The sequence below is a fragment of the Ambystoma mexicanum genome, chromosome 1q, assembly GCF_040938575.1.
Source record: "Ambystoma mexicanum isolate Mex_15411 chromosome 1q, UKY_AmexF1_1, whole genome shotgun sequence".
In the NCBI taxonomy this organism is placed as follows: Eukaryota; Metazoa; Chordata; class Amphibia; order Caudata; family Ambystomatidae; genus Ambystoma; species Ambystoma mexicanum.
Window position 1 is genome coordinate 834,476,013 of NC_090922.1, and position 19,513 is coordinate 834,495,525.

The window sequence follows — 19,513 nt, forward strand, 5'->3', positions numbered from 1 at the left end:
TAGAAAAGGCAATATTCTCTCAAATAACTAGACGTCCCAATGTGCGGAAAAACAAAACTCCTTAAAAATGAAATCTGAATATTATGTGGTAAAAAATAAAGCTTATACCATAACTAAGATAATGATAAAAGAAACATTGATGCCCTTAAAATAAATCCAAAAGCTATTCCTAAAGTACTTAAAATAAAAAATAAAAAAACCTTTGGCCCAGAGGTGAATGGTGTGAAAAAGTTTTGGAAGGGTGCTTGGGGATATGGATACAGGCTGCGGAGGTAGCAAGATTACAGAATACATAGAATTACTTGGTACACCTACAGTATGAAGTATTGCACATGTTCTAGAACTCATCTAGGGCACCTGCACATACACAAGTAGGAGAGTTAATTGTTAAATAAATACAATTGCTTTCAGGTGTATGATTAAAGAGAACACAGCCTGTGCCAAATTTAATTCATAAACAAATCCATACTCAACATCTATCTTGCTTACTCAAATCACATGGAGACATTTGATTGGCATGGACCTTTAACATTTTGAGACTATTCCTGTCTAACGCCAGAAAGTCTTTACTCTTACGCACACACGACAGAAGACCACCTAACTTTTAGGAGGTGGCTAAAAACCTGGCTATTCAACTCGCTGAGATAAACCTAAACCAATCTATACAACAACCATTTCCAGGCGCAGACCACACCAACCCCATACAAGGTCCAGACTTCACCTACAATTGTAAGCCCAGAATTAAAAATAACGTGAGATAAATGCCTGCAAAAAGAAACAATAACTCCACAATATCCAAAGAGCACCAAAAAAAACCACTAGCCAACTTCCCCTTTCTCCTCCACACCACCACACCTATCACTCACCATAATGTACCAATTATTAGGGTATTTATTGACACCCAAACAGCATATCACTCGATGACTAAAGGAGGTGCGGTGGAAGCCCACGAGGCGGGGAAGGTGTTGAGTGGAACGCTGTGACCAGGCAGTGACAAACCATGAGGCAGAGCTGCTTCCCAGGAGGGGCAGCAGATCGAGGCTTCACAGCCAAGGAATCGAATGGAGGAAAGAGTCCAAACACAGATTAGCTGCACAAGAGGAGGCAGGATCAAGCCCCCAAGCAACATAGGAGCCACACACTACACGGTTTCAGCTGTAGACGGGAGTGACCGACTTTGCCAGGGGCTTTGCCCTGAATGTGATGTTATAGGTCCGTAGGCAGATGGGCAGACCAGGAATAGGTGAGGACCAATGTAGGGATGTACAGAAACCTGATGAACACTCAACATGCTTGCTTTACCCTCAATGGCAGTAACAAATGCCATTCCACAGTAAGCACAAGTGTCCAGACTGGCTCCCCCAATGTAAGCCAGTATGGCCACATAGGAAATCATGTTGGCTTTACCCTTTATACCCAGTAAGAAAAATGCCATGCCACAGTGAAATAAATATGCCCAGACTGGCTATGCTGCACAAATAGATACCCATGACCCCATATCAGAGGCCCGCTCCTCCCCTGGCACATGGTACCGAATTCAAGTCATACGCTCAGATGTGCTTTGAACTGTGACCTCATACAGCATTTACACACATTCACCTGCAAAATATACTCATTTATACATGCACGCAAACATACGCGATTACAGACAAACCCTTGCATGCGTGCATAAATACATTTTTATTTCATTTTCTTACCTGTAGCACCCTTACGGAATCCAACGACTCCACTCATGCTGCCTGCTGCAACAAAGGCCCTCCCGCTCCTGCATAGCATGCAACAGGAACCGGAAAGCAGGAAGAGCTTCCTGGTTTCTGCACCTCTGCGGTAGCACAAGAGCATCTCCATCACGCTATCCCCAGACCCCTTTGCAGGCTGGGGCAGGCAATGCTGTGGGAGCAAAATATCCTTGGCCTTGCGTTGCCCAATGGGCCGTGGGCGCTTGCGTACTAACAAATTTCAAAGGGAAAACTTGTTCCCCTTTTTACGGTTCAGCCCAGCAGCACTCCCTCAGCTTCTTCCTGCAGCTGAGTGAACACTCAGTGTTTTCACTGGGTTGGTTTGGCTCGTTCATAATTGTAAAGACTGGTAGGGGGTGTCTGTACTTCCGCTCTCTATATGGTAGAGAAGAGGCACAGAGGACCCCAGCCAAGATTCTCTATTATTGGTACGTGGTCGAGCAATCAAGGCCTAGCTTCTCAGGAGGTGATGCAGGCTGGTTCTTAAGTACAGTGTAGTCCCCGAACCCCCACAAAGGAATGTCCACACACTGTATTACTGAAAACACAGTCTTTATATAATTAATATTCGAGGGTATTTACACGATCACAATAACGCACTTTGTACTCGGAAGTCAATAATGATAAATATATACAATTCTAAAGTGGTACCACCAATGTTATCAAATCTCATTAAAGTGCATCAACTGTACGGTTAAAGTGTCACACAGTTTAATAACGAGGAAACCAGCAATAGAGATAGGCATGAACGAAAGATGGTTGAAACAATAGGCAGAATGCTGACCCCTACCAACAGGCACAGTTCTGTGTGGAGATCCCCCCACCTGGGCAACCTGTAAATAAAAGATATATAGCACAAGCCCAGTCCATGTAATGTTCAGTAGTCTTACTTCCTCCTATTAAGGTTTTACCCCCCCAATGTACCTGGTGGAGTAGAGTTCTCCGACGATGTGTCGACCGATCCTTCGTGAGTGACTCCATTTCAGGCGGGAGCCACGGCTTGTCCAGAGGTGTCGAGGACCTCGGCGTTCGGTGTCGGGGAATCGACGGCCCTTCTTGAGTGCCCTCCCTTTAAGGCGGGAGTCACGGGTTGTCGAACGTCCGACGGGGAACAGGGTGAACTACGGCAGGGAAGTGGCAGCTTCGTTCCTAGCAGTGCTCGTCGACGACAGAGCGTTGGCGTCCTGCAAGGAAGAGGCGTGCGGGGTACCTCGGTGACGATAGTTCTGGACCGCAAGGAGATGATGAACTGTGGCCCAGCAAGGGCATCGAGTCGTCGGCGTCTCTGTGGTCTTTAGGTGGCGGCAAACTCACCGGTGGATGCTTCTCGGCGCGTCGGGCCTTCTCCAGCGGGAGACAAGCGGGTGACGATGCAGACGAGAGCGTCCGATGATCAATGGAAGTTCTTAGGCAAACGGGAGCACGGCGGCTCAAGTCGGCGACGGTGGTCGGACAACAGTCCGAGTGCGTCTCTGAGATTCCGCGGCAGTCCCCGTCTCGGGTCGGCAGCCTGTCGAAGGTCTGTCTACCAGGGAGCTTTGGCAAAGATCAGCTGTGCACGATGGTCCCTCGTAGCTCGGGAAGAGGGCGCCTTACCAGGGCCTCTCTGGGTCAGTCCTTAAAAACAGAGCAGCTTTCAGATTGCGAAGGAGAGCAACAGCACTCCTCCTCGTCCAGCGGGGCTTCAAGGTCAAGCGTCAGTTGCTCGTCATAGTGGACTTCAGCTTCTGAACACAATTCCTAGCAGTGAGGTCCCCAGATATATTGTTGATCTCCCATTCATTCCGCTGGGTCACACTCAAGCATCCAATCACAACTACGGGCATTCATGCAGGCAGGCAGCCAATCAGGCACACGAGGTATTCAGGCCATTCACTTCTCTCCAGACACTCACAACAAGTTATGTGTATTGGGACAAGTACCGAGCCATTCAACACTCCAAGCTGCATTCATACTGGTTTCGGGCAGGGTTGTCTCAGTCATTGTGTCAACCACCAGATACTAGAGAGCCACAACACAGAATGCATATTCGTCACACACTCTATTCACCCAGGTCCCACCCACAGGAGGTACCCACAACATACATCACCGGGAAGGCTCCAGCTAGTCTGGTCGGGCCTTCACAACAACACCATATATGGCATTTCCACCCAACAGCCAGTCAGGGGGAAGGGACAGAGTCAGGGCTTCCCAGGACTTTCGGAAAACAAGGTAATGGGTAATAGAAAGCAAGAGGCCACAGGGGCCATCTTGTTTTCCACCAGGAATCAACTGATCCCAATGGCAGGGCTGGGGTATCCCAAAATGGAGGATACTCCGCGCACCTGTCAAATTCAGCATGGAGCTGCCACCAGCCCATACCCTGCTCTGCGGGCCACCCACAGGTGCCCAAAAAACATACACTAGGGCCACAGGGTTGTACCCCCACCCATGGTTGCCATAAGGGTATCCCACGGGTCCGTTCACCAAACCAAAAGAGCTGCACCGCCAGGTGTCTCACATCTCCTGTGCGGAAAACACGACAGAACACACGATAAAAAGCAGTAAAGGACAAGGATACGGAGGCTCTGTCCCTCCGATGCATTTCCAGCATCACAATAATGGGTGGTGGGTCAGTGCCCTATTGCTCAGTATGGGCCAGCCATCCCTTTTAATAAGCATGGCTGACTTAACATGTGTGGTTTCCTTTTATTGAAATATGAGAAGGCCTATACTTTAGTATATAGCAGATTGATGTGTTTTAAACTGTGCAAGCCCAGCTCATTGTCTTGTTCAATTTAGGGGATAATAGAAAATAACTATAATTTAATAATACATGTGTAATATATATCAGTCATCTCATGTTCAAAATGGATGATTCACAGAAACTATCTTGTTTGCAAAAGAACAATTTTTCAGGCTTAAAACTACAGCAAAAACGTTGTTACTGTCTAGTCATTATGAACGGGATTCAGAAGAATAACTCTGGTCTCATTTAGCAATACTTCTGTGCCTGAATTTGTGGCAACAGATATTTTACAGGTATTGTTTGATCCCAAGAAACTACATTTTCAACTATTCAGCCTCGGCTAATATGAACCACTAGGCCTGGGAACTAGGGGTATAGCACATTATGACATTCTAGAATTCACCTGGTGGTCATAGTGGCTGGTCCATTAGGAATCATGGGAGAGATGGAGAAATTACCTTACTGTAATGTTCTTTCTATGGATTCATCTCCCACAGATTCCTCATCTGATAGATATTCCTTCCAGCTCCCATGCTTCGGCAATTTTTCGACAGGGGGCGGAGTGGACCTCGACCCGGCCGTCGACCATCGATCTGTCTTCCTCGGCGTCTGGTCTTCGGCTCAGGATGTGATATCAGGCGTCTTACTACGTCACTACGCCCCAACCTCAGTTCACCCTTTTTTCCAGAGCACCACACACTGCATAGGAAAACAGAGGGAACAACTGGGCTAATGAGCCCTTTAAAAAGAAAGTAATATATCTCTGAAGGAGGAACAATTGAAAAAAGAACACTAAAGGTAGTGTTAGAAAAATGTTTGTTTTAAGACTGTGGCAGGAAGACAGAATTCGGGCACAGAGGACTATCACCAAGTCAACAGGAAATAGAAAGATGTGCACCAACCAACGACTTTGAGGGGGGGATGAATGGGAGGGGAGAGGCGGAATCTGCGGGATAAGAATTCATAGAAAGAACATTACGGTAAGGGAATTTCTCCTTCAATGGATTGCTTTTCTCCTGCAGATTCCTCATCTGATAGCCTCCCAAAGCAGTAACGGAGGAGGCGGGCAGAAAGTCATATATACATTTTGTGCAGCACCTACCCTGCTAAAACACGCGTCAGAAGCACAAGCCATATCCAGGCTATAGCACTTTGAAACGGTGTGCAAAGATGACCATGTCGCAGCGCGACAAATCTCCCGGACAGGGGCCCTCCCTCTGCTGTGCAGTGAATGCAGAGAGCCGCCTTGTGGAATGGGGCCCGATGCCTGCTGGTAATTCTTTCCCAGCGGCCTGGTAACATTCATCAATGCAGAGAATTATCCAATGGGATAACGTCTGCTTCGTATGGGCTAAGGAAAAATCCATGAAGAACCTGTCAGCTCTGTTGAAATTAGCTGTTCTGGCGCCTAGTAGCTCAACACCCTCTTAAGGTCTAGATGATGAAACCGTTCCTACTGCTTAGAAGGATGAGGAGGAGGATAGAAGACTGGAAGGTTGATGGACCATGACAAGTGAAATTCTGATACAACCTTGGGGAGGAAGCCAGGCCTTACCCTGAGTGAAACTTTCTTCGGAAAAAGTGCAGGAAGGGTGGCTTAAAGCATAAGGCCTGTAGCTCACTCACCCACCTAGTGGATTAATAGCCACCAAGAAGGCTGTTTTCAACGAGAGAAGCCGTAAAAGACAAGAGTGCATAGACTCAAAAGGAGCCGCCATCAGAAATGTAAGAACCAGATTAAGATCTCAATCTGGGACAACAAAGGGAGTTGGTGGAAACTTATTTACAAGGCCTTTCAGGAATTGTGCCAGTACTGGGATTGTAAAAAACTAACCTTGATCCAGGGATCTCTTGAACACAGACAAGGCTGCCAAATATACTTTGACTGTGTTGACCTGAAGGTCTGCAGAGGCCAGTGATAGAAGTAACTCTACTAAGAGATGGGGTCAATCTCGAGTTCCCTGCACAACGCCTCAACTCTTCTCCATCTGCACACATACAAAGATCTTGTAGATGGTCTGCGTGCAGCCAGCAACACCTCAAGTACTTCCTCTGAGAGGTCCAAGTCATCATATCTCATCCTCTCAAGAGCCATGCATGTAGGTTAAAGGGTTCCGGGTCGGATGGAGTATCTGGCCGGCCGACTGGGTTAGGAGATCTTGACGCCGAAGCAACCGGTGAGGTGACAGATGGACAGATCCAAGAGGTCGGAGTACCACGTTCTCCTCACCCAGTCCGGAGCAATCAAGATCATGGTCGCTCTTCAACCTCCGCAGAACCCACGAAATGTCAGGAATCGGAGAGAATGCGTAAAGGAGAGGGAAGGTCCAATCCACCAGAAACACGTCCCCCCAGTGCACCGTTCGCTGGGAATTCCCTCGAGTAGAATAGTTTGCATTTCCTATTGGACTCTGTTGTGAACAGATCCACTGCTGGGGTACCAAGGAGAGAGTGAAGACCTCCTCTAGGACTTCCTGGCACAATTCCCACTGGTGTGAGACTGTGCTCTGCATGCTCAGAGCAGCCGCCAAGCTGTTCGCTGTGCCTTCCAGATGATGAACTGCCGAGACCGAGATCTTGTTCTCCAGCAACCAGAACCAAAGCATCATTGCCTCCGTGCACTACCTCAACAAGCAAACACCTTGCTTGTTGAGGTAGTGTAATTGCCACATTGTTGTCCGTCGGGATGAGGATATGCTTTTCCCGTAGAGACGGGGCAAATGCTTTCAGGGCTAGCCCGATAGCTCGCAACTCCGGCCTGTTGATCTGCCACCTGGCTTCCGTCATTGACCAGAGGCCGCTCACCTGCAGATCCTCGCATTGAGCTGCTCAATACTTCAAGGACGCGTCCGTGACCACTAGGGTTTGAGGGCAAGGAGGCCAGAAGGGTTCCCCGCCAAAAGAATGTTGCGGTCTGCCCACCAGCACAGATTGTTGACCACTGACGCGGACACTCTGAGGAGATCAGAGAGAGTGCTGAGGTACTCAGACCACTGATCCCTCAGTAACCATTACAGGGATCTCATGCGCAACCTGGCCTCTGGCACTAGAAGAATGCAGAAAACCATGAGGCCTAGAAGGCAGAGGAAGGAAGCAGTTGGTAGAGTGGCATTGTTGCAGAATAAGTCCACCATTTGTGTCAAGCTGACTACTCACTCCTCAGGTGGGAAGGCCTTCCCCACCCGGGTATCTAGGATTGCTCCGATGAACTGGAGCCGTTGGACTGGTGTCATGTGGGACTTTAAGTTTAGGGAGAAGCCCAGTATGCGCAGCATCAAGCAGGGGTCCTGCAGACGGTATAAGACCTCCACTACAGACTTACCTCGGATCAACCAATCGTCCAGATATGGGAAAGCGTGGACTCCAGATCTTCTGAGGTGAGCCGCCACTACTGCCATGAGCTTGGTGAAGACCCTTGGGGCGGAGGTAAGACTTTTGTCGAATGATTCATGATGTAATTGCTCCCACTGTTATTCTGTTGTTATCTTGTATTATGTTGTTCCACTGTACAGCGCCTTGGTATAAGGCGCTCTATAAATAAATCAAACTGCTAGTGCATATCTCCTATTGTGAACATTGATAACTTCCTGTACTTTCGATGGATCGGTGCATAGAAATAGGCATCCTGTAGGTCTATGGACACCAGCCAGTCTTGAAGTTCGAGAGCGTGGAGAACCTCTCTCAAAGTCACCATCCTGAATTGGTCTTTCTTCAAGAACTTGTTCAAGGCCCGGAGGTCCAGAATGGGACAGAGACCTCCTCCCTTCTTGGGTATTAACAGGGCTCTCAGTTCTTCCTGCAGCTCCTCTCCCGGTTGGATTGCATTGAATGAGCTGTAGAGCCCAGGCATCTGAAGTAATTCCCTGCCACTGGAGCAAGTGCTCCGTCAACCGTCCTCCAACTGGTGCGCTGTGAGAGGGGAAATCAAAGTGGCTTCGGAGGCTGGGTCACCCCTGCCGTTGACACCGACTTTTGACCTCTACAAGCCCCTCTGCCCCTTCCAGAGCGCAAGAAATGCTTCTGCCTTTGCTTGGCTGGTGGGAGCTGCACTTTTCTGCCATAAGGAGCATTTCTCTTGTCGCCTCGTGCCCTAGAGGAGAAGCTAAAAGCAGGTTTGGCTGGCTGTGCAGCTAGGCCTAAGGATTTGGCAGCAAGTTTTGAGTCCTTGAATTTTTCTAAGGAATCGCCTGCTTCGTGGCCAAAAAGAAGTTCGACCTCGAAGAGCATGTCCAAACGTTTTACTTGGACGTTAGGTGAAAAAATCAAAGGTTTTCAAGTAGGCTTGTCTTCTCAATGTTATGGCCGAAGCCATAGATCGACCCATACAGTCCAGGCCTGTTCACAGCGACTGCTTGGCCACCTCCCTCTCATCCACCACTAGCTGTAGGAAGCCCTTTTGCATTTCTCCTTCCGTGACATAATGGGCAGCATTTTTCACTGCTGTCCATAGACTGAAGAAGTATTTAGCAAAACTGCTTGCCACATTTTTATCTTTGAGGGCCAATGTACCTGAGGTGAAGGCCTTTTTTGCCAAGGCATCTAACTTTTTGCTTCTCTGACTGAGGGCAGAGTGGATGTAGAGGATGCAGGTCTAGAAGAGACAGTAGCGGTTTTTGCATTTTGGTCGCAAAGGGATTTCGGTTGCATTTTGGTGCACAACAGACACCCGTCAGTCCTCTGACCCGTGCCGAGGCACCGGAGACACAACTGTGTAGGTCGGTGAGGGACATCTTGGTGCCACAATTGGAACACCACTTGAAACCTGACACCCACGCAACCGACATCTGGCGTCGAGAAATTCACAAAAAAATAAGAAATTTTATGATGAAAACGTGGAAGAGTCGAAGCTCTGTGTTCCCAAGCAGTGTGTTAGCATGTGGAAAAGAGGAACTGAGGTTGGGGGATAGTGACGTAGTTCTTATACGACGCCTGACGTCATGTCCGGAGCCAACGACCAGGCGTCGAGCAAGACAGCTCGATGGTTGTCGGCCGGGTCGAAGTCCACTACACCCCCTGTCAAAAATATTCCAAAGCAGCAGAGCTTGAAGGAATATCTATCAGATGAGGAATCAATTGAAACAATATATATAATATATAAGGGGATTTACCAGGCCTAGTGGCGGAAGGTCTAAAGCCAATGAGGCTAGAGGCCCGTCCAAAGTGAGTCAAGCTCTGATTTGTTAGAAGGTGGCTGCTGCAGAAGGGGTACTTTAGGTCAAGCTTTTGGGGCCCAGTGGGGTCATTTTCCTGAAATTAATTTGTAAGTATCCACAGTGGATTGCAACAGTGATTTTTGATTTCTAATGCAAAATAGGGATTATCCATTTTACATTTGATGTCAGAAAAAGTTTGTCCTAAAATGACTGTTTCTACATGTAAATTGCATACCAGACGCCGTCCTCTTTAATTGTAAAACGGCAGTTGCATGTGCAGACTTGGTTCTTTTTTTCATTAAAAAAAAAAGTGTTTCAACAGTGAGCTATAACATAATAATATGCCTAATTGCATAAACTCAAGTTTTCCTGAACTGCAGACTGGTATAATGTTGAATGACAACGGTTCTGATAGTGAATCAAGATAAGGGGGAAAAACAGTGTCTGCCTTGCTCTCGCAGACTTATACTATCTTTTGCAATAGTTGGTAGTGCTACTGCCAGATACCAGAGTGTGTTATCCTACCTATAGCTACAGTGCAGATTTTTACCTTATTCAAAGTTTTGGATTCCTAAATCTGTTCTCAACTTTCATGTATACAATATTTTTTTGAAACAAAAAGTCCTTGTTCCTTGGCTTTCTTATTTTTGTGTGTGTTAAGTTACATCCTTCCACTTGCACATGTTTTAGAGTTATAAACACTTCATTTGGGCATTTTAGGTTCGCTAAAATTTGAATTAGTAATAGTCCTGGTTTAAGTTATTCTTGTTTCTTTTGTTGAATTGAAATTTACTTTCTCTGTATAAATTATAAGTTACTCACCGTAGTTATTAACGTACTCCAAGTCCATAGTCCCCTTTCCTCCATACTGTATGGGCGGCTCTCGCTAAGGACGGGAGATGGAACCTTTTTCACCGGAAAAATCATCTTCCCCTTCAAATTCAGATGCGCGCGTGGGCGCGGACCTGGGAACATGCGCTCCCCTGACTCCGTCCACTGTCGACAATATTAACATTGCCTAATGACATCAGTTTTATTAGGGGGGAGGATGGTGGGACGTATGGAGGAAAGGGGATTAGGGATTAGGTCACTACGATGAGTAACCTATAATTACTCCCATCTTCGGTCCCCTTTCCTCCAACTGAATGTAGCCCCATGGTAGAGAGTTGTCACTCCTAAGAAAACAAGTGTCTTAACACTGCCTGCCCAAATGCTGCGTCCAACCTGGCACTGGCATCCAAGCAGTAGTGCTTGCAGAAAGCCAAGCGAGTAGCCCACATAGCCGATATGCTAATAACCTGCCACAGAACGTGTCATTAGAAAGCTACCACCGTGGCCTTAGCTCTGATGGCGTAGGCATGAATGTTTGCTGGCAATGGCTTGTGCGGACCCTCATATGCCTCCTTGATGGCCATAACCATCCACCTTATTATGGAAGCCGTTGAGGCCTGACAGCCTGGTTTTGACCACCCAAAGGTGATGAAGAGGGTGTATGATTTATGGAAGCTCTTGGTTCTGTCCAGGTAGAATCTTTGCACTACCCTCTGAGTCTCACCCTTGGGGTCAGCGAAGAATGAAGCTAACACTAGCTCCTCATTCAGCTGGTAGGCCCAGCCGGCGACTTCCCGAACTTAGGTAAGAATGCGGAGTGTGTTCTGAGCCCCACCATGTCCTTGTGAAATGTAGTATATGGCTCCGACGCCACCAGCGCCTGGATTTCACTGATTCGCCATGCTGAGGTAAGGCCCACTAGCAGGGCCTTCTTAATGGTAACTAGACTGATGTCCACGGATGCCATAGACTCAAATGGTTTATGCGCCAGGGCGCCCAGGACCACATTGACCACGGGGTGTGGTTTCCTGATAGGCGGGTACAGTCTAATCATGCCCACCAATGGATTTGAGGACAAAGATACAACAACCTCTGAGTTCTTGTATGCTCCAATGGCCGCCAGATACATGCTGCATGTGTCTACCTACACCCCTGAGTGTGTGAGGTGTGCAGAAAAGGAAAGAACGTCGTCCAACGTGCAATGGATTAATTTCCTTCAATTCTGACCAATGACAGAACCTGGTCCACTTGCTTTTGTGTTGGCTCCTGGTAGCATCGCTCCAAGCCCCCTGTATGATGGCGAGGTTAGCTAGTGACAGGTGCAGATGTTTCAGGGTAACCTGTTCAGGAACCACGCTGCGAGGGCTAACTTGTGCAGGGGGGGATGGATCAATGTGCCCCCCTGCTGAGAGAGAGGTGTGCTGGGCCCAGCGGGAGGTGTATCGGGCCTGGTCCGACAGGCTGAGAAGTTCAGAGAACCAGGGTCTTGCTGGCCATGATGGAGCTATCAGGATGATCCGAAGGTCCCGCGACTCCCTGATCCTGCATACACGTTCATATTGTTCCACTGGATCTGCATTGCGTTGCCTAGGGAACACCTGCCTTACCCCATCCAGGAGGCGAACTGGGGGCACCTCCTGTTGGTACTGGTGGTGAAGAGGTCCACCTCTGGCTGCCCTCACCTGGTGAAGATCCCCTGAAGGACCTCCTCGTTCAACTGCCATTCGTAGTTGTCCACGCCCAGCCTGCTGAGCCTGTCCGCCACCTAGGTTGGACTCCCCCAGGAGGTGGACTGCCGACAGGTGCATGTTGTTCACCAGAGCCCACTCCCAAATGTCGATCGCCAGTCTCCACAGGGGGGAGACCTGGTGACACCCTGCTTGTTGATATAATACATGCAGGTGGAGCTGTCTGTTTGAATGAGAGTCACCTTGCCGGTGATCATGGGTAGGAAGGCTTTGAGAGCGAGCCCGATAGCCATCATCGAGCCAGTTGATGTGCACCAGCTGCTCTTGACGGGACCATACTCTGTGGACACTGTGGCGTACAGGGAAGCCCCCCATCCCGCTAGGGATGAATCTGCGGTAATGGTGATCTGAGTTATTGGTTGCTGGAAGGGCCTGCCTATCCGCAGGTTGTCTGTACCCCACCAGACTAGATCCTGGTGGAGATGCTGAGGTATGCTGACCTGCTCTACCTGTGATCCCCTCTCCCGGTTCCAGGAGGCTGAAAAATGTAGCTGCAGCCTCCTAATTTTGCAGCATGACTCCCAGCAGGTGTTGGTACCACGAAGTCGAGGTCACTGCTCTGCTGGGAAAATGCCCAGTGGCCCCCTTGATAGCTGTGGAAGGTCAGACTCTGCATGGACAATAATTTGGACTTTTTGAGATTGATGGAAAATCCCAGGTCGTATAGAGTATCCATGAGGGCGGAGGCCGTATGCTGGACCGCCCTGGAGATCTCGCCCTGACTAGCCAGTCATCTATATATGGATAAATGTGATGGCCCTGTGCCCCGAGCAGGGCTGCCACTGCGTTCATTAGCCTTGTAAAGACCCTGGGGGCTGAATTGAGTCCAAAGGGTAGAACCCTGTATTGAAAGAGAAAAACCATGATCCTGAACATCAAGAAGGACTGATGGGGCTCCCAGATCGAGACGTGTAGGTAAGCATCCTTCAGATCCAGGGAGCACATCCAGACTCCCACACACAGTGTCTCCGCTATGAGGGCTGGGGTAGCCATCTTCAACTTTTGGAGGGGAAGGGAAAGGTTCCAGGTGGAAAGGTCAAACAACTTCCAGGCCAGACTGGTTCTTTTTGTGTATGGCGAACATTTGTGAATAGAAGCCCATGCCCCTCTGCGAGGGTGGAACTTACTCCATTGCCTGGCTCGCTAGTAAGCAAGTGAATTTCCACCAACAGAGTTGCTGTACCAATCTGTGGGGGCGGAGGAAAGGAGGGAGCAGAAGGAGTAACGGGGAGCGGGAAGCCTGTGGATACAACCGAGAGGATCCAGAGGTCCGTAAAATATGTTCACCATCGGTGAGCGTGAAGGGCAAGCCTGCTCCCCCCTGCCCGGTGACTCGTGGATCTGGCTGTGCCTGTCACAATTTCTTCCCCTCTGAGTGTAGGGCTGAGGAAGGAGACTCGAAGAAACCCTTGTTAGCCCCCTTATGCTGCTTGCCCCTGTGTTGGCTAGGGGATCTGTCCGGTTGTCTGGACCATGTCTCCTGGAAGCCTCTGAAGGACCAACCCTTGTCCGAGCACTGGTGCGTCTGGCTGTGTGTCTTGGTTGCAGACTTAGTGAGGATAAAGATTTAGCTTAGCTGTCTGTGAGCTATTATTTTTCTTATCAAGTGCCTCATCCATTGTTCAATGGAACAGGTTCCCCCCCCGAATGGCAGGTCTAGTATGCGTTCCTGTACATCTGGATTGAATTTTTGTCACCCTGACCCAAGCCAACCTTCTCATGTCCATGGTGATACAAACAGCTCGCCCTGACATGTCAATGTGGGCCACCGTGTACTCCATTATGTCTTCTGCCACGATTTTGGCCTCCGCCAGCCCAGTCTTGAAGCGAGTTTGGCTGTGTGTGGGGAGCTCAGGGAGGAAATCAGCAATTTCCCGCAATAGCTTCTGGTTGGCAGCTGCCAACATGGCATTAGCATTGGGCTGGCGCAGGTGTAGGGTGGCGTGAGAATATATTTTCTTCCTGAACGCCTCCAAAAACTTTTCTTCCTTGCCTAGGAGTGCAAAGGCTGAAGCCGCCGAGGAGGATTGTGGCTTGGAGTATAGTGATGCAGCCACTATCAAAGAGGAATGTGGTTGGGGGTGCGCCAACAATAGGAGGGGATTCTTCCGTTTGCCTGTACTTAGCGTCGAGACACCTATTGGTATATTGGGTAGAGTGTGGATGGAGCCAACCTTTCTTGGCAAGCGCTACAACATCTTTTTGAAGCGGAATTCCCGTTCTAGAAGTAGGCTGTAGCGTGAGAACTTCAGTCAGTACCACCGCCTCTGGTTTTTCCACCTGTGGCTGCAGAATTCCTAGGTACTCAGCTAGTCCTGCCAGCTGCTTGTGAAAAGCCTTGGCTGACGATGGGGTGTCCGGGTCCTCCTCTGTGTCTATGTCCACTGTTGTGCCCTGCGGGTCCTGGGTAGCTGGAGGATTGCTGGGCGCAGGCAGCTGTGGCGTGCTGGGATCAGTGCCGGAGGCTGCTGAGGTGGGAGAGCCGGGGCTGTCTTGACTGGTACAGGCATGGGAGGAGGGGCTGCCGTGATTGGTACACGCCAGGGGCTGAGCTGGACCAGGTGCGGTGTGGTTGTGTGTGCGTGCAGCTGTACAAAGGGAGCATGTCCCTGATCACGTCTCTGAGGATGGTACCCATTTGTGGTGATCTCATAAGTGCGAGGAACTTCTCGAAGAACTGGTCTTCACAGACCGGACGGGTGCTTGATGGTTTAGGCATAGGAGTCGGGCCCTGAGGCTGCTGTGTTCTGGGCGTGCTCTGTCTCGCTGTATGGGGCGAAGTGTATCTGCCCTGCGAAGTGGATGGATAGGATCTGCACCAAGTAACAGGAGTTCACCAATCCCATCTGGAAGCTCGTTCCCCTGCCTGGTCTCCGAAGGGAAAAGGCATTGGGTGAGCTGCCATTTTGTCTGACACAGTGGCCATTTTGTTTTGCTTCGTGCAATGTGCCTGCATCATGTAACTTGCTGAGCTGGGACCAGCTTCCACCAGTACGCTGAGCGATGGTGGTTGTGGCCTTCCCTGCACCTCAGGTCGATGCCTGGTAGACAGAGTGCCCTCGGCTGTGCTGCCGGTAGTGCTGCATACAGGCACCCCCTCAGACATGAGCCTGGCGTTAGGGTGTAGTCCCTCGGGTTGGGACCCGGTAATAGAGCCTTGTGACCCCCTCAGCGGTAGCATCGGTAGGATCTTGCGTCCCCTAGGCCTGGTGGCCGGTAGCTGGAGCAGCCTCGGTGATCTTGCTGGTTTTAGGACCTGACCGGTCCCTCCCGCTTGGGTGCTTCATTGGGAAGGAGTTGCCTTTGCGGGGTGCGGAGGAGACCAGGGCACCTACCTTGGGCCTGGTCTTCTGCTTCACGAATGATTTGAGGTCCTCTGGAGTTGATCTTCCGAAGAGCTCCTTCCACCTGGCTAGCCGATTCTTGAGCGCGTGCAGAGTCAGGGAATTGCACGCGGTACAGCTGTCCCAGTTGTAGTCTGGGCGAAGGCACCCGAGGCAGAGGGCGTGGGTGGTGCGGGGGGTCGGATGTTGGGAAGGGACCCTCGCAGGTTGGACACCCGCTGAAGCCTGCCGTCGTCGTGCGCTGGGTAGGATCGTGGCGCCAGAGGACAGAGCAGTACCTAATAATGGAAAGACAAAAAAGAAGATGAGAATACTTCTCTGGTGAAGAGCACATGGAATTACAAGGCCGGAGGCCTAACCCAGGAGCGGAGTAAGGGGAGCGCATGCTCCCAGGGCCGCGCCCCCGCGCGCATCTCAATTTGAAGGGGAAGATGATTTTTCTAGTGAAAAAGGTTCTGTCTCCCGTCCCTAGCGAGGGAAGCCCATACAGTATGGAGGAAAGGGGACGGGACGTAGGAGAATGGTGTCCTAACGATCCAAGTTCCTATCAGTTCACTCTATTTCTGTCCCTTTAATTAATTAATGAATGTTAGCTGTGCAGCTTAGAGTATTCTCATTTTGCTTTACCACCCTTGTTGGGATGGATTATCCTCTGGTGTTCTAAATGGTCTCAGTGTAAGGAAAGCTTTCACACTGCATTCTGACAGTGTTATGATTATTGCACACACGTTTTACTGTGCTCTCCCATTCCACAGAATTGCATTCTGAACTAGGTGTGTGTGTTATGTTATGCTGTGTTAAGTTGATTCATACTGCGCACCGCTGTCATTTCCTTGAACTTCAGGTGGTCATGTGGCTCTGTAAAAGTTAAGGTGGGTTGGTTAGTGAGCAGCAGAGGGATAGGATCATTGTAGTGCTCATCTTTTGATGTGTGCAGAACCAGGAGCAACTGGTGAATGGGCATGTGAGATTTCTGTGTGTGCTTTGTTTTGTGCACTGGGCTTCTTGTATTCGGATGGGCGTAGTCCAGTGTGTCTGTAAGGAGTCATGAACCCAGAGGTTATGTTAAAGTCTGGCGAACCCCCGGGCGAAGACTGGCAAAGTCGGTCACTGATGTCTTCAGCTGAGACCATGCATGGTGCGACCCCTGTGACGCTTGGGAGTTTGATCCTACCGCCTCCAGTGCAGCTGACCTGTGTTTGGACTCTTTCCTCCATCGAAGTCAGTGGCTATGAAAGCCTCAATTTGCTGCCCCTCCTGCAGCTCACTCACCTGATCTGCCTCACGGTTCCTGGACTTTGTCCCTACATGGTTGCAGCGTTTCACTCAACACCTTCCCCGCCTCACAGGCTTCAACTACACTTCCTGTCTTGCCCATCAGCCTACAGACCTATAACATCACGTCTGGGGCAGAGCCCCTGGCAAAGTCTGGCAAAGTGTGTCGCTGCTATCTACAGCGGTCTGCGGTTAGCCGTAGTTGACTGCATTTATCTTTCTCTCTTTACTGTTTTAAGCTGCTATCATGTCTTCTCTCCTTTCTTGCACTTTTATACTCTATCCCTCCACAGTTTTGTTTTTTCACTCAACCTCTCATGTTTTCTTCTATTTCTTCCTTCTATTGCTTTTACCCTTCTACTCTTCACTTGTCTGCTTGTAATCCCACCAATCTCCGTTATCCTCCCTGTTCTGAACTCCCCCTGGCGATCAATCTTGCTCTCTGGAATGCGCATCTCCTCGGTAACAAGCCTCATTCAGTTCTCAACACCTTTTTACAATGTAATCTTCATTACTTTTGCATTACAGAAACCTCCTTAAACACTACTCCTGTTTCCTTTTCTACCTCTTCCACTTCCTTCTTGCATACCACAGGCCCTTTGGGTAATTCAGCGGGGTCAGTATTCTTTATCAATCATCCTTAACTACTGGCCCTCTCCTTCCTCTCTTCCGGTTTTCTCTTTTTTTTTTTAGTATTCTTTAACCCCCTTCTTGAAACCTCAGTCGTTGGCTTTTCCATTGATCTACCGTCCTCCCGGTTGTATCAATTCCTTTTCTGATGATACGGATGCTCTTCCTTCTGTTCTTCTTCCATCTCCTACTCCGCTAATTCTCTTGGGAGATTTTAATGTACATCTCTCTTCCACTCATTCTTCTGTTCCTTTGCTCTCTACTCTTGATTATTATCCTTCTTCTATTTCTGTCCCCCATTCTCACGTTTCTGGTTCCCATCCTGATCTCATTTTCTCGTCCTCTCTATTGACCTGTTCGGTCTCTGCTGTTCCTGTTTATTCTTCTGATCATCATTTACTACTTTTCTCAATGTTTCTGTCTCCTTGTAGTCTTTCAGTATCTCATGCTTCTTCTCATTACACCTTTTATTGCTGTGACTTTCATGCCTTCAACACTCCTTTGTCTCGTCTTGTACCTTCTGTCTTTATTCTCTACCTTTGCAACTCTTTCCACCCACAATGCTGCTTCTTTACTTTGTTCCTCTCTTTCTTCTCCTCTTGATACTCTTTAACCAGATCCTCGCTCTCACCTACTTGTAAACCTTCACAACCATGGCTTACGTCACAAATTTGTTCCACGCGCCAAACTCTTCACCATTTGGAACGTCGCTGGTGTAAGTCTCACTCTGACTGATTCCTTTTCACTGTCAACTTTCCACTCTTCCTGCGATGATGCCCTACTCTCTGCTAAGCGCTATTATTCAGATCTCTTTAACTCTTACTCATCTCACCCCCGCTGCCTTTTCTAAACTTTGGCTTGTATAATTTCTCCTCCTTCTCCCGCCCTTCCTCTTACCTGTACTCTTTCGACCTCTGATCTTGCCTCTTACTTTTCCTCAAAGGTTACTCTCAGTGCTCCCGATAAGATTTGGAAGGAGGAGTAATTTACTCCATATTTTTAAAAGTTGGTAGTAAGATGATTTTTAGGGAGGAAAAGATGGAAGTCCAATTCCTAATGGGAGTATTTTTGTTTTTATAAGCGTGTAAAAATGTTTTAACTGGAAAAAAGATATGTTTTTGTAATATTATTTCTCTGCACCTAGTTATTTATAAGCATTAAAACATACACGTTTACTTATTTTGATCAGGCCTATTTATAGGGAGTAAAAGTGGCCTGATGCACCCCTTGTCTACAGGGCTGGTTACTCTTCTCCATTCTGTTACTGTTCATTCGTCTTTATCTGTTTCATCTTCTTTTCTTCAACCTACTACTTCTGATACTGTGCTCCTTTTGGCTACAGCCCATCCTACCTCTGCCCTTTCGGACCGTATTCCTTCTTCTCTCATTCCTAAGGTCTATCCTTCTGTATTGTCTTATCTCACTTCTCTCTAACATTTTCTACTCGCCTCTACCTTTCCTTTATCCTGCCACCATTCTTCCTATCCTAAAAAAGCCATCTCTCGATACTGCTCTTCCCTCTAACTTTAGGTCTATATCTCTTCTTCTTTATCTTTCGTAGCTCCTGGAGTGTCTTGTTTATTCTCAAGTCTCTCCCTACATTTTGTTCGATTCCATTCTTCCTCGCTTCCAATCTAGTTTTCGTTCTCACCTTTCTACCGAGCCTGCACTACTTCCTGTTTGTGATTCTTTTCTTTCTGCCCATTGCTTCAAACACTAGTCTTCTTGATTTATCTGCCGCTTTTGACACTGTAAATCACTCTTTGCTTCTTTCCTCGTTTGGGTTCTCTGGCTCTGTCCTACTGTGGTTTAAATGTTACTTGTCTAATCCTACTTATTATGTTTCTTGGACAGGTAAATGTTCTACTTTTCCCCTCCTACATGGTGTTCCTTAAGGATCAGTCTTGTGTAAAGAGAAAACAGAAAAGGACCCTTCTCCTCATGCATCAATCATTTCTTCCTTTGAGCTGTCTCTCCACTTCTATGCCGATGATACCAAGCTTCTCCTATCCTTTTCTTCTATCTGCCCTATCTATTCTACCTTAACCTGTTATCTCTTGGCCAT

At 48.5% G+C, this 19,513-nt stretch overlaps 1 protein-coding gene across 3 annotated transcripts in view; it reads right to left on the bottom strand.

Moving 5' to 3' along the window:
* The window catches only part of CEP350 (centrosomal protein 350), a 2,433,119-nt gene that overhangs the window by 122,443 nt on the left and 2,291,163 nt on the right, over positions 1–19,513 (bottom strand). The gene's annotated exons all lie outside the window — the stretch shown is intronic.